At 38.1% G+C, this 14,970-nt stretch overlaps 1 protein-coding gene and 1 pseudogene across 2 annotated transcripts in view; one reads left to right on the forward strand and one right to left on the reverse strand.

Annotated features, from left to right (window-relative positions):
- Positions 1-14,970, reverse strand: part of RALA (RAS like proto-oncogene A) — a 76,314-nt gene that overhangs the window by 41,033 nt on the left and 20,311 nt on the right. The window contains exon 1 of one of the 2 annotated variants that reach the window (XM_087435471.1): positions 13,381-13,668. The exons of the other annotated variant lie outside the window; for it this stretch is intronic. The gene's annotated coding sequence lies outside the window, so the exon portion shown is untranslated. Of the gene's footprint in view, positions 1-13,380; positions 13,669-14,970 lie in introns of those variants that run through there. 2 annotated transcript variants of the gene reach the window in all.
- Positions 701-1,217, forward strand: LOC106803707 (cell division control protein 42 homolog pseudogene; annotated as a pseudogene).

Below are 14,970 nucleotides of genomic sequence, written 5' to 3' on the forward strand. Positions count from 1 at the left end.
AACTGCATGTATTTAAATGTTTGCCCCATTGTAATCTATCCCTTCCAGAGCCACCTCCCTACCATACATAGCCCTGCTTTCTGTGACTATAGATTAGTTAGCATTTTCTAGAGTTTCCAGAATTATGCAATATGTACTCTGACTTCTTTCGCTCAGCATGTTTTGAGATGCATCCAGGTTGTTGCTTGTACCAATAGCTCATTTCCTTTTATTGCTTCATAGTATTCCATTGCATGGATATACTATAATTCATTTATCCATTCACCTGTTGATGGACATGTGGGTTGTTTACAGTTTTTGACACCTGTTGACAAGGGTGCAAAAGGCAATGCAGTAAAGAAAGGACAGTATTTTCAACAACGATACTGGAACAATTAGACATCCACTTGCAAAAAAATGAACTTGATCCATATCTTGCACCATATACAAAAACTAAGTCAAAATGGACCATTCCTAAATGTAAAACCTAAAACAATGCAACTTCTGGAGAAAGCATAGGGTTAGGCAACGATTTCTTAGATATAATACCAAAAGCAAAATCCATAAAAAAACAAATTTATATGTTGGACTACATCAAAATTAAACATTTCTGTCCTTTAAAAGACAGTTAAGAAAATGAAAGGATAGAAATGCCCGCTGGAGAAGCTGAGGTCCAGATTGAATGTGAAATACTTAAAGTAGATACAAAACTGTCTCAGTAATGCAGAAAAGTAAGTACGTTGTTGTGGGAGATGGTGCTGTTGGTAAAACGTGTCTCCTGATACCCTACACAACAAATTTCCATCCGAATATGTACCAACTGTCTTGGACAACTACTCAGTCATAGTTATGATTGACGGAGAGCCACAGGCTCTTGGACTTTTAGATACTGCAGGGAAAGAGGATTATGACATATTATGGCCACTGAGATTTCCACAAACAGATGTATTTTCACTCTGTTTTTCAGTGTTCAGTCTGTCCTCATTCAAAAACAAGAAAGAAAAGTAGGTGCCTGAGATAATTCACCACCGTGCAAAGACTCCTTTCTTGCTTGGTGGGATCCAAATTGATCTCAGAGATGACTCTTCTACTACTGAGAAACTTGCCAAGAACAAAGGAAAGCCTATCACTCCAGAGACTGCCTGAAGGCTGTCAAGTATGTGCAGTGCTGTGCCCTCACACAGAAAGAACTAAAACATGCATTTGATGAAGCCATATTGGTTGCTCTGCAGCTCTAGAACTGAAGAAGAGCCGCAGGTGTGCCCCGCTATGAATGTCTCTCCAGAGCCCTTTCTGCACAGCTGGTGTTGGCATCATACTAAAAGCAATGTTTAAATCAAACTAAAGATTAAAGATTAAAATTTGTTTTTGCAATACAGTAGTCCCCCCCTTATCCACAGGGGATATGTTCCAAGACCCCAGTGGATGCCTGAAACTGCAGAGAGTACCAAACCCTATATATACTATGTTTTTTCCTATACATATATACCTAAGATAAAGTTTAATTTATAAATTAGGCACAGTAAGAGATTAATAACAATAATAATAAAATAGAACAATTATAAGAATATACTGTAATAGAAGTTACCATACATCTTAGCAACCTCAACATACGATTTTTGTTTTCTTTCCTTATTAAGTAGAAAACTTTCACCTTTTCACTTAAAGGAAGCACTTTACGGCTTCACTTTGGCATATCCAAAGTGTCAGCATCACTATTCTTGGCTTTGGGGCCATTATTAAGTAAAATAAAGGGTTACTTGAATACAAGCACTGCAATACATGACAGTCGATCCGATAACCAAGATGGCTACTAAGTGACTAACCAGCAGGTAGGTCCAGATTTCATCATGCTACTCAGAACGGTGTGCAATTTTAAACTTATAAGTTGTTTATTTCTGGAATTTTTCATTTAATAGTCTCAGATTGCAGCTGACCACGGGTAATGAAATTGTGGAAAGCAAAACTACAGATAAATGGGGACTACTGTAATGACAAATGCCCTGCACCTACCCACATGCACTCGTGTGAGACAAGGTCCATAGGTATGGCCTCCTTCCCTCTCCCAATACTAGTTAACTTTAAGTAATTGTGTATTGTCAGAAAAGTGATTAATACTAGTTTTTGTTCCGTTGTTTCAAAAAAATTTTTTTTGTTTGTTTAAAAAGCAAGGCATGCTTGTTAGGATTATAACATTAATTCAGATTGCTGAACCTATTCCACTCTGGAGAGTAATCTGGGACATCTTAGTGGATTTTTTTTCTTTTTTTAGGGGGCGGGGTGTGGGGTTTGTTTTTATTTATTCTTTTAAAAAACTCATTGACCAGTTGATAGCTCTTGAGGGGAGGAGGACAGACTGATTCCACACTCCACTTCCTAGGTCCAGTTTAGAAAACATGCTCCCTACCTAGTGCTCTTAGCAAGGAATATAGCAAATGCCTCATTTAGTAACATACTCCTTTCTGAAAGTTGCCTTTTCTCTGCACCCTTGAGTAGGCCCAGCAGTTGATGAAATTCATGAAGGTGGGTGGAACCTGACTTGCCCCTCCTCTTTTCTAGGATGCACTCTATATGTGACTGAGGCTTTCAAGGAAGTTTGTTTGCCATTTGCTGATTTTTTTAAAGTTTAAATTGCTAACTTCTTTCACTGATAAATGAAGAAAAGTATTGCAATTTTTGAAATACATCAAACAGGTTGAGTTAATAATAATAAAAAAATTCCCTGTCAAAAAGAAAATGAAAGGATAAGTCATAGATTGAGAGATAATTTTTAGAATTTAAAACTAAAATTACTGAGGAAAAGGGAAAGAAAGGCAGAGTTTGGCTCACTGGCAGGATTCTTCTGTTATTACAGTCCAAAACAGACTGAACTATTTGTAAGCTCCCATCAAAGAATTCAAACAAAGAAAGCAAGGGAGGTGGTGGAGACTGAGCTGATTAAATTTAAATTCCTTCTTACTCTATAAATACATATTTTAGCTATTTCTAAGATGACCAATTTAAGGCATATTTGATATCATATTAAATCAATAATGAAAGAAGTTACTGATCCATATAACTTGATCAAATGTCTTCAATTAAAACATTTTTGCCTAATAGGGTGATGTGAATGTGTATGTACAGGTAAAGAAAGCTGTTTAAACAGAACCTCTTCTGTGAAGCATTCCCAGCCTTCTGAATGCTCTCCAGGCCTGAGTGTTGAATTCCTTGGTGGTTCCAGAGCATTCTGGACATACTTCCATCAGTGCTTCTCATCATATTAATTATTGGGAGCTTTTCAACAGTGTCAAAATTGACTCTAGTGGAGTCATTTTAAAATGGAGTCAGAGCTGCCCTTCCAGAGAAACTGCTTGGCTGTCTTGAACCTTGCACTAGGCCAAAATGGCAATTGTTTTTATAAGCAACTGTTTGAGAAGTCAGCAGGAGAACGGACATCCTGATCACAAAGACTGAGAATTGTGAACTTTCTGAAGATAGAATCAATAGTCAATCAATGTTTAGCCAAGACTAGCTCTCTGCCTCCAACTCCAATTAAAATTCTTTGTAATACAATCTCCCATTACCTTTAAAAGCCCCTGACTTTTACTCCCTAGTGGGACACTATCTGGGTTTCTACCTGAATCGGTGCTCCCCAAATTGCAATTCTTTGACTCCAAACAAACATTTTGCCTCTTAAATTGGTTTCTGTTTTTGTAGGTTGACATACGGTGTCAGAAAGCAGAACCTGAAGCGATCTCACCTTTGAGGACCAGCGTCCCCTAGAAACGGGATCATTACCAACATGAATCCTCTTGTGTGCTCAGCGGCTTCCAGGGACAGCTGACTCCTCCGATCGTGGGACCTCTCCAGCTCAGCCCTCCCTCCCTTTGGTTGAGGGCAGTGCCTTTCTTTGGATTGGTGCATCGGCTTTCATCCTCGCAGGCGAGGGTTCTCTCAAGCAAGCAGGGGATTCCCTGGTTACTGCATTTACACTGCTCTTGCTGTGAGACGGGATTCCCTCAGTAGAAATTTCTGCTTAGACAAACTTTGCTGTGGGTTAATATGCACATGAGGCAAAAGCTATTGCTAAGGGATATCTTTGAAGCCAGAGCTGCAAAACCGATGGGCATGGGTGGGGCATTTATGAGCCTTTAGGGCGCTCAACAGGTCAAGAAGTCTCCTGTGATAGGATAAGTTGGTCACGGAACGGGCTAGATTGACACTAGATCACCCGTCAACCTCAAGAAAATTTCCCTGCAACAAGGCACACTGTAAAACCATCACACGATCCCCAACCCCGCAGCACATCCCTCTTAGGTATTAGGTTGGCTCCAAGAGACCCAGGGCTTAGCTAACCCTGTTAATGTGCATATTAAAAAACCCTATTGTCATTCTAGGTTGCACGATTTTCTTTACCACGAGACTTTCATTTTCTAAAGTTTCCTGAGAAGTTCCTCCCTTGGGAACTCCAGCTTGTTTTATATTTAAGAATTATGGTCCTTCCTCTTGGAAATTTTTATCTCAGTGGACTCATAACACCAAAGATGATTTAAAATTACAGTGGCCACTTTGGGGCTCTTGAGAGTTTACAAAACTTGTCTTTTTGCACAGTAGATTTGAGAACCGAGGACCAGACAAATTGAATGCAATCTTTAATTTCTGAAGAATGAAGTGTGCCACTTTCCAGCACACCTGCTTAAAACCTATGGTCCCAGAAGCTATAAATATTTACAAAGAACAGCAAAATCTCACTAAGCTTGTTTTATGTCCTGAGAGCTTGGCTTGGTAACTGTCAGGCTGGGGGCCCAAAATAGTCAGACAGAAATGTGAGTTGTACCCCATTTGTGGCCAAATATGGCTGGGCAGAAATGGGGGTTAAACTCCATTTGTGGCTAGAGTCCTACCAAACTGCTGCTAACCCTCAGGGAAATAACAATGCCTATTAGAAGGAATGTTCCAATTAGATAGATCATTTAAGAAGTGCACTTAAAAGCAAAGGCTTCAAAATTCCCAAATAGCCTATTAAAGGACTCGTATGGGCCCCTCTCAGAGTTAACAGGACAACGAGAGATTTTCTGGTAACTTGCTACGTTATTCCCTTAAACATCCAAGAGGAAACTGAAATTAAACATTAATGGAGTTGTGTAATACTGCTAGAAATATTTACTGTTTGTCCCAGCTGAAACCTGATAAGATATTTGAAAGGATTTAGTAACTTATGATCAGAAATTTGGCCAAATTGGAAGCTGATATTCAGTGCCTGATAGGATTTTTTTTTTTAGGTTTTCCCCACCACTAAGCTAAAATAAAATTTTGTACCCTGAGGGAAAGAAACAAATTAAGGATAATGTAACTGCACGGGTATCTCAGTCCTTGATAAGTAACTAACTTCCCCTGTTTATCCCAAAAAGCTTGTAACCTCTCCAGGAGCTATTATCTAGACCATCTCCCAATTCCTAAGACTGAAGAAAAAGAAAAGGGGGAAAAGAAGCTTTTGTAGATGCAGGCTGCTATGGAGGCACCCTTGCCCAAAAAGCTAAGGAAACTTTGAAAACAGAGGCTATAAGATCTTTGTCTGCATCTCTGTGTGTGTGTGTGTCTATATATGTATGTTATAAATATGTAATATTTTTCTACCTCCAGATGGTATTATCAAGACTAGTCTATAAGAGAGCTCTATTTAATTGGCTTAAAAAAAAAAATTCTATAAATTGAATATAATCTCAAAAGAAATATAACAGAAATTAACCCCAATGTTTTTCAAGTTAATGTGATATACAATAATCTTTGATAAATAAAAGCTAATTTAAGTTTGTTGGGTTAATTAAAATAGGCATGTCTTTTTTTTTTTTTAATAATTTTATTTATTCATTTCTTTTCCCCCACAGCCCCAGTAAATAGTTGTATGTCGTAGTTGCACATCCTTCTAGTTGCTCTATGTGGGATGCGGCCTCAGCATGGCCGGAGAAGCGGTGCGTCGATGCGCGCCCGGGATCCAAACCCGGGCCGCCAGCAGCGGAGCGCGCACACTTAACCGCTAAGCCACAGGGCCGGCCCAAAATAGGCATGTCTTTAGAGTTATCGGCATTAAATATAAAACTTTTGTTCTACCAAGGCTTACCAAAACTTAAACAAATTCACGTTACCTCTGTTACAAATGTTGGCAGCAAAAAAACCTGATGGCTGACTTTGTCTAATGTCTCATGAAGTTTCTGTAGGCAATCTAAATATAATTATTGGGAACAAGTAAACTAAATAGATGTAAATAAGACAAAAAGTTTTTGGGTGAACTTTTTAACAATAAGTATGTGTTATGATAATGTACTTAAAGTAATTTCAAAACCTTTTGGTAACTTGAAACTTTAGAGTTTTGCTGAATTAAGTAAAATGATAAAAATTTATTGAGTATCTAGATCATTTCCAGATAAGACAAAATATTAGACATTAATTACTAAATATAGGTTCATTTAGGTTCATCTACCTTTGGCTTCTTATTACAGAGGAACTAAAAGATGTTTGGGGGGCTGGCCCCATGGCTTGGCAGTTGGGTGCACGCGCTCTGCTACTGGCGGCCCGGGTTTGGATCCCGGGCATGCACCAACGCACCGCTTGTCAGGCCATGCTGAGGCGGCATCCACATAAAGCAACTAGAAGGATGTGCAACGATGACATACAACTATCTACTGGGGCTTTGGGGAGAAAAAGGGGAAAAAAAAAGGAGGAAGATTGGCAATAGATGTTAGTTTAGGGCTAGTCTTCCTCAGCAAAAAGAGGAGGATTGGCATGGATGTTAGCTCAGGGCTGATCTTCCTCACAAAAAAAAAAAGAAAAAAAAAAAAGATGTTTGGGTCTATTAATGAACATGTACCATATAAAAAATTTTTTACGCTATGAGAAAATGTATGTTTTCAGTAAAGAAGGTATAAGGAATGGAGATATTTTTGTTTGTTTTGTTAAAAAAGTAGATTTGTCCTGAAGTAAAACTGCCTATGGGAAAGAGGAAAGTAATTTTTGTTCTAAGGAGAGGCTGGGAAGGAGGGAAGGCATGGGACAAATTCTGAATGTAAAAAAGAAAGTTATAGGTTTGTGGAAGAGGAATTCTGAGAAAAGAGTTTTGTGCATGGTCAAGTTGGCTAAGATTGAAATGAATTTAACTAAGTAAATGAGTTTTAATGTCAAAAGTAAGGTGGTGTAAAATTAGAATTTGGTTTTCTTTCTCTTAAAAAGACAGTTTTCTTGGACTTTTAGTTTGCTCTTGATAAAGCGATTATGAAAGGTTTTTCTTTACCTTTGAGTAAGTCTAGCTAGAAGGCAGGGATTCTGTGTTTTGTGAAAACAATTTCCTATGTTCAAAAAGCTAAGGTCTTTCTATTAAGAGTGCTATGGTTTTTTGTTTTTTTTCCCCCAACTGTTTAACTCTCTGTGTTTGCCTTTAACATCTTCCGTTGTCACTCTGGTTAAATAGATAACTAAACATTGTTTCACAGTGACCTATGATCCTATTTGACCAAGTGTCTTAAAATCTTTTGATATCTTTAACAAACTTCCCAAAATTCAAATTCTAAATAAAGTATTTTTTTGACCTGAAAGTAACTTGGAGAATTTCCAGAGAATGTGTTCTCTCTTCTTATAAAAAGGGAAATATTAAACTGATTAGGCTTATTTGGTATGTTAAACTGCATGAAAAGCATTTTCAAATAAGTGATGCTAAGCCTTCGTTATGGATATCCTTGTATGCATATATGTTATTAATAATAGTGTTCTAAAAATTATATGAAATTACTAAAAATACAATATGTTCTGGTATAATGTTGTCATAATTCTAGTTACTATCTTAAAATATTATATGTCACAGAAATAACCAAATTTCCTTGTCAATTGCATTGTAATCAAATCTTTAACCATGCCACTTTAAGTCTTTTGTCATTTACAGACAGTTATTGTTTTATTCTGATGCTTTTGCAAATATGTTTCATCTTCAGATTCATGGAAAGGACTCTGACACTTATTCTAGAATACAGGTTTCTAATAAACTTTCAGATCATAATAGTGAACTGGGTAATAAATTACAGAATTCTAACAGGAAAACTGATGACTTCACAAAACTGCTAACAAAAGATCAAGAACAAATACTAATTACGTGGGACTACATGAACCGAGGAGGATGCTTTAATGTTTTGTTTTTCCAGATTTAAAGAAATCTTTTCTCCTAAGCTATCAATAATTTGGTAAGATATATCTTTGTGAACAAAGATGAAACATTTACTTTTTCTCCCCACCTGATCCCTCCAGAATTCAGAAACAGTATTATTTTCATTTAACCAGGCCAAGTTCTTAAATATATACAAATTAGTTTTACTGTGATTATCTTAGGTAAGGAAAAAAAATTGCGGGTAATTGTAGAGACAAAAATCATGTTTGGACCTCTGGAGATATCAGATTCTAGTCTTATGCTGATGACCAGTTACTGTAAGTCTCTAATGTCTTATACTCATGCCTATCATCAACAGGTTAAGGAAGCTTTCTTGGATTCCAATTTAAAGGATCCTGTTAGTCACAGTCTAGAGCCTGGTGACTGGGTATTCTGGAAGCATCATCAGAGAAAGACAGCCCTCGAGCCCCACTGGAAAGGATCTTACCAAGTGCTCCTAACCACTGACATAGCTGCAGAACTAGAAGGCATTTAACCTTGGAGACATATCTCATAGCTAAAGAAGTCTCCACCTCACATCTGGTCCTGTACAAAATCCAGAGGCCTCCAAATCACATTAACTAGGAAGACAAGCAACCAACATCTGAGGCAGACAGCTTTCCCCAGATGGCTGGACCAAGCCTGAATACCCTGTACTTGCTGTTGCTTCTTACATCTTCTTTTCTCTCCCTTTCTTGGAAAGACAATACTCTTATCTGCATCTCCCAATCTATTACAAAAGGGCGAAATCTTTCTGACCGTTGGGTTTGTCATCAGAAGCCTTGTTCTGTACATGAATCTAGAAAACTTATAGTACATTTAATTACTAATCTCTGCCATTCTTCCCTTAAATCCTTGTGCTAAGTGTCTAGAACTCCTTGCCTAACCCATCAAATCCCTTGGTTTAGTCGATTTCACTAAAGTGACTCCATGATTTGTGCTCCTTTAGGGTATATTTTCACTTGTACTTGGCAGAAAGACCTATGGAGAATACACTGTTTAAATCCCTATCAAACTAGAGGTCACTATACAATTGGATTATGGGTTACACCTCTTTTGTTGCATGACCAATCAGAAACTCAGCATTGGGCATCACCTTTGAATCTACTTTCTACTTCACAGACTAAAATGTGAAACTCGTTGCATACATAGTCAAGAGTGTACAATGCCTGGCAGTATCAACCCTGGCGATGCTTACCAGTTTTGGAAAAAAACTTTTTCCTTGGGTAGGCACTGCCACAAATGAATACATGATCAGAAATTTATCTAAAACTCTGGGGAATATTGCTAAATCTGCTGCTAAAGCAATAGCTGCCCGAGATCAATCTTTGGATTCCCTTGCACGAGTCATACTAGATAACAGAATTGCTCTTGATTACCACTAACTGAACAAGGTGGGGTTTGTTCTGTGATAAACATCTCTTGTTGTACTTGGGTAAACACCTTTTGTGAAGTAAAAATTGAACTGGATAAAATCTGAGCACAGGCCAAATGGTTAAATGCTGTGCCCACTGATACCCCAAAGTTCTTTGATCTTTTTAGCTGGCTACCCTTGGGAACTGCCTCCTGGTTCAGATCTATTCTCCAATTTGGACTTAGCATTTTGTTTATTATTATAGGAATTCTCGCTGTTGTAAAACTTTGTCTCTTCTGCATAGCTCGACATTATAAAAACACCACTTGGATAAAGGTTGCTCAAAGCTATAAAATGATTGCTAAGGCTTATGAACCTTCACCTGAGAAACTTCGAGGCACTACAGACAATGTGTGTCCTTAAAGGAACTTGATAGTAAGTTTCCATCCATTTTTTTCTCTGCTCTAGCACTCTTGTTGCTCAAATGTGGCCTAAGGGTCCTAAGGAAACCACTTTCTCTTCTACGTGGGACGTGACATACTGGGAATGAGCCTTCCCAGCGATAAGGGAGCAACAATGCTCTGATGGCTCATCAGCAATGCTTTCCAATAGTCAATCAGCAATGCTTTCAAATGGTTGATCAGTGATGCTTTCAAAGAAAGATCTCAATAAAAGGGAGAAATGTCAAAATTGACTATAGTGGAGCTATGTTGAAATGGAGTCAGAGCTGCCTGTCCAGAGAAACTGCCGTGCTGTCTTAAACCTTGGACTGGGCCAAAATGGCAATTGTTTTATACGCAATTGTTTGAGAAGGCAGCAGGAGAATGGACATCCTGATCACAAAGACTGAGGATTATGGACTTTTTGAAGATAGAACCAATAGTCAATCAACGTTTAGCCAAGACTAGCTCTCTGCCTCCAACTCCAATTAAAATTCTTTGTAACACAACCTCCCCTCTTTGCCTTTAAAAGCCCCTGACTTTTACTCTCTAGTGGGACACTATCTGGGTTTCTACTTGAATCTGTATTCCCCAAATTGCAAATTCTTTGATCACAAATAAACACTTTGCCTCTTAAACTGGTTTCTGTTTTTGTAGGTTGACAACAGCAAAGAGCCTTTTTTTAGTTCTGTAATCCTAGCATCTAGCACAGTATCTAGCAAATAACTAGTACATACATACACATTTGAAAAAGAAATTAAACTCTACAAAATGACTTTGGAGAACAGGTAATCACTATTGGTAAAATTCTGAGACAATCCCCCAGGAAGTATAGGAACCCTAGTTAAGAACTGCTGATTGAAAGGATGGGCAGGGAAAGGAGAGACAGCAAAGGGGACACACAGACTGCTCCCACATCTGATAATGCTATGTTGTATTATTACCTGGAATTACCATGTATTATGCATTGTGAACAAATTGAACACTGGTCTCAGAAGCTAAGTTAGCTTTTACAAGACTAATGTTCAAAAAAAGCCCCTGAAAAAAGAAAATGGAATTGTTAGAGATAATTCTGCCAAGTTGAGTTGATACTTCATGAAATTTTCTTAATAAATTAATACAACCATGTCAATGTTGCATGACATTTGACTAGAAAGAAATCCAATCTTCTGATAATAAGGTCATTTACTAAAATCATTATAGCAAGCAGCAAATCTCTGCAAAACTTATTTTGCTTCTTACCTTACATATGTATTACAAAGTTTAGGAGTTTGAGGGACATTAGATGTGCTATCTTCTTATATCTAACCCAGCAGGTTTATTTAAGACATGTTTATAGTGACTGAAATATTTTTGCCAATTAACTGAGAACGTGAATATCCTAGTGCCCTTTGAGAACCCAATAAAGTCTATGGACCCTCAACATAGAAGCCCCACCATGGTTTCAGTGAAAAACTAATATAAAATGTTACAAAATTTATACTTATAGTTATTGCTTTAACTGTATGTGAATTATTAGTAAGAACTGATATTTGTGAAAAAAAAAAAAGGGCTATCATAATCATAGTTGTGATTAGAGAATTAATGACAAGGATATTTACTGTAACATTATTCATAATAAAAAAATAAGGACTAAATTACGGATAGCCAGACAACGGAATTATAATATAATCATTAAAAAATGAGACCAAGGGGGCCAGCCCAGTGGCACAAGCAGTTAAGTGCACGCGCTCCGCTGCGGCGGCCCGGGGTTCGCCGGTTCAGATCCCAGGCGCACACCAACGCACCACTTGTCAAGTCATGCTGTGGCGGCGTCCCATATAAAGTAGAGGAAGATGGGCATGGATGTTAGCCCAGGGCCAGTCTTCCTCAGCAAAAAAAGAGGAGGATTGGCAGATGTTAGCTCAGGGCCGATCTTCCTCACACACACACAAAAAAATGAGACCAAGTACTGAATGACACTGAAAGATGTTCACAAAATATGTGAAAGCAGCTTACAAATAGTATTTATGTATGAACTTTTTAAACAGATACGTATTAGTACAAAGAGGAAAAACGTTAGATAGCAAAAAAAAAAATTTTAGTAAGAATAACCTAAACAGAGGAACATACAACATGTTTAATTTCCAGGGCTTTTTGCTTATCTGTATGCCAGTTTTCTACCATGAATGTCACTTTTGTAATCAGAAAAAAAAGCTTAGTAAAAAAAAAATTATTTAAAACAGTGTTTGTAGTTGGGCTTTAATATAATCAAACTGTCACAAATAGTTGCAGTTATGAAAACATAGGTCATGTGGCAAAGCTAGAAGTACATATTGTAATGCACAGAATTTTGTAGACATTCAAACAGGTCTGTGGTAGTCAGCCTGTAAGATGGCTCCCAACAACTCCACCTCCTGTTATATGTCATACCCTTAGGCAGTCTCTTTCTATATTGTACCAGCCTTGATCTGTGGCTTCTGTCCTGGGCACTCTCATTACTCTCTACAGGGGAAACCACGTTGTGAGAGGTCCTATGTGAGAAGCCCACATGGCAGGGAATTGAAGCCTCCTGCCAACAACCACGTGGGCGGGACAGGAAGCTGGCCCTCTAGCTCTAGCCAAGTTTCAGATGATGGCAGTCCTGGCTGACACCGTAATTGCAGCCTCATGAGAGACTCTGTGTCAGAACCATACAGCTAAGCTGCATCCGATTCCTGACGCACAGAAACTGAGACAATAAACGTTTATTGTTCTAAACCACTAAGATTGGGGTAATTTGTAACACACCAATAGCTGACCACACAGTTAACTTAAGCTTTGGAGTCTAGGGCCGTTCCGAGAACTCGCCTTAGGAAAAAGCACTTAGGCTGTAACTCATTTTGCTCTAAATTCAAGGTTCTGATTTCCTGACCCAAACCAGAAAAGATATTTGAATACCTTTTCAAAATGTTTAGTTTCCTAGATTTGCCTTCTACTTCTTCCACTCTCCCACTCATATTTCATCCCATCTTCTCTTTTACTTACTGCAAATCTAGGGTTGGCAAACTCCTGTAAAGAGCCAGACGGTAAATATTTTAGGCTTCTCTGCAGCAACTACTCAGCTCTGCTGCTATAGTCTGAAAGCAGCCACAGATAATGTCTAAATAAATGGGTGTGGCCGAATTCCAATAAAACTTTATTTCAAAAACAGGAGGTAGGCTGAATTTGACTCCAGAACTGTGGTTTGCCAACCCTTGCTATAAAGGAAACTGATCAAGATCCTAGTAAGACCAATGCTTCCACTCATGCACTGGATCCCATTCCCTCTAGCCAACTCAAGAGATATTGCTCCGGAAATCCCCTGCTCCCCACCATGCATCAATTTGTCCCTCTCTACTGGAAGCAAACATGTTATTTCTTCCATCTTAAAAAACAAAACAAAAACTGTCAACCCTGCTTCCATTTCTTGAACTTACCTGTCTAATTTTGCTCCTCTCCTAAACCTCTTCTTACCAGGCTTTGGTTAAGGTCATCAATGATCTTCACATTGCTAAATCCAATCACCAATTCTCAATATTCATTATACTTCACTTAGCAGCAACAGCTGACCCAGATCATGCCCTCTTTCTTAAAATACTTTGTTTGATTTCCAGGATAGTACAATCACTTTGTTTTCTTCAAATCTTTATGGCTGCTCCTTTTCCATCCTTCTCGTTCTAAATGTTGGTGGATCTTGGGGTTCAGGTTGGACTTCTTTTTTCTATCTGTAGTCATTCCCTTCAGGATCTCACTCAGTATACTTCTATATGGGATGACACCAAAATTTACACCTTCAGATTTCATCTCTCCCCTGAACACCAGACTCATATTCAACATCTTCAACTGGGTATCTAACAGGTACTCCAAACTTAACTTCCCAAACTCCAAAAGGTCCAAAACTCAACTCCTACTTTCACCTATCTCAACCTGCCTGTCTCTCAGCTTTCCCTTTATCAGTAAATGGCAACCCTGTTCTTCAAGTCACTCAGGCCAAAGCCCTTGGAGTCATTCTTGACTCCTCTTTCACAGCCCACATCTGATTTGCTGGCAAATTCGTAAGCTCTACTCTCAAAATACACCCACTCCTGAGAAGACTTCTCATGTTACTTGGAATAAAACCCTCATAACGATCTATAAGGTCCTAAATTATCTTGCCATTCCTTCTACTAGAAGATTAACACGTGGCTTACTCTCTCACATCCTTTAGGACTTCCCTCTAAAGAATATAAGATCCATGAGTGCAGGGAATTTTTCTTTGTTTACTGTTATATCTCTATTATCTTAGATAGTGCAAGACACATAGTAGGTCCTTAAGAAATATTTGTTGAATGAAGGGAGTTAACTGTGAAAAGAGACTAAAGATACTTTCAAAGTTGATGGAAAATTTATTGGCAAAACAAATTGTGTATACTAACTTTTCTCATTTACCATTTTCATAGTGCTTTCAAACATAATCAAAAACCCTGATAACTTATAGTAGAAAGAAGACTAGAATATGATTCAACGGACCTAGATTCTGCCACATACTAGCCTCTAAAGACTTTAGTTTTTCTGACAGTTACTAACCTCTAACAACCACGGTTTTCATATCTGTAAAATGAGGACTGAATCAGGAGCCTTGGACCACTTTAAAATCTACAAACTTTCAAAATTTTGCATATGACTTCAGAGGATTATTCAGTGACAGATGCTCCCCAAACCCACAAGGATCTGACCACAGCCTTTACAAAGGTGTGTTGATAGGGAAGTACAAGTCTGACTTCCTGGAAAATATGTCATATTATATAGGAGAAGTGTCATATCAGCTGATAAGGTGGCAACACAGAATTGAAACAAACACTTATTTAAGGGCTTAAAATGTCCAAGGCTTTATGTTAGATATTGAAAAAGTTATCTTTCAGTCTTCAACAAAACCACTGGAAGGTAGGTAGGAATTTTCATTCTTTGTTTAAAACAAGATTTTTGTAATAGACCATGTAAATGAACCCTCGAAAGTTATGTAACATGTCCAAGGTCATACAGGTAAT

This window comes from Ceratotherium simum, chromosome 1, assembly GCF_057802395.1.
Source record: "Ceratotherium simum simum isolate JZ-2026a chromosome 1, ASM5780239v1, whole genome shotgun sequence".
Classification (NCBI taxonomy): Eukaryota; Metazoa; Chordata; class Mammalia; order Perissodactyla; family Rhinocerotidae; genus Ceratotherium; species Ceratotherium simum.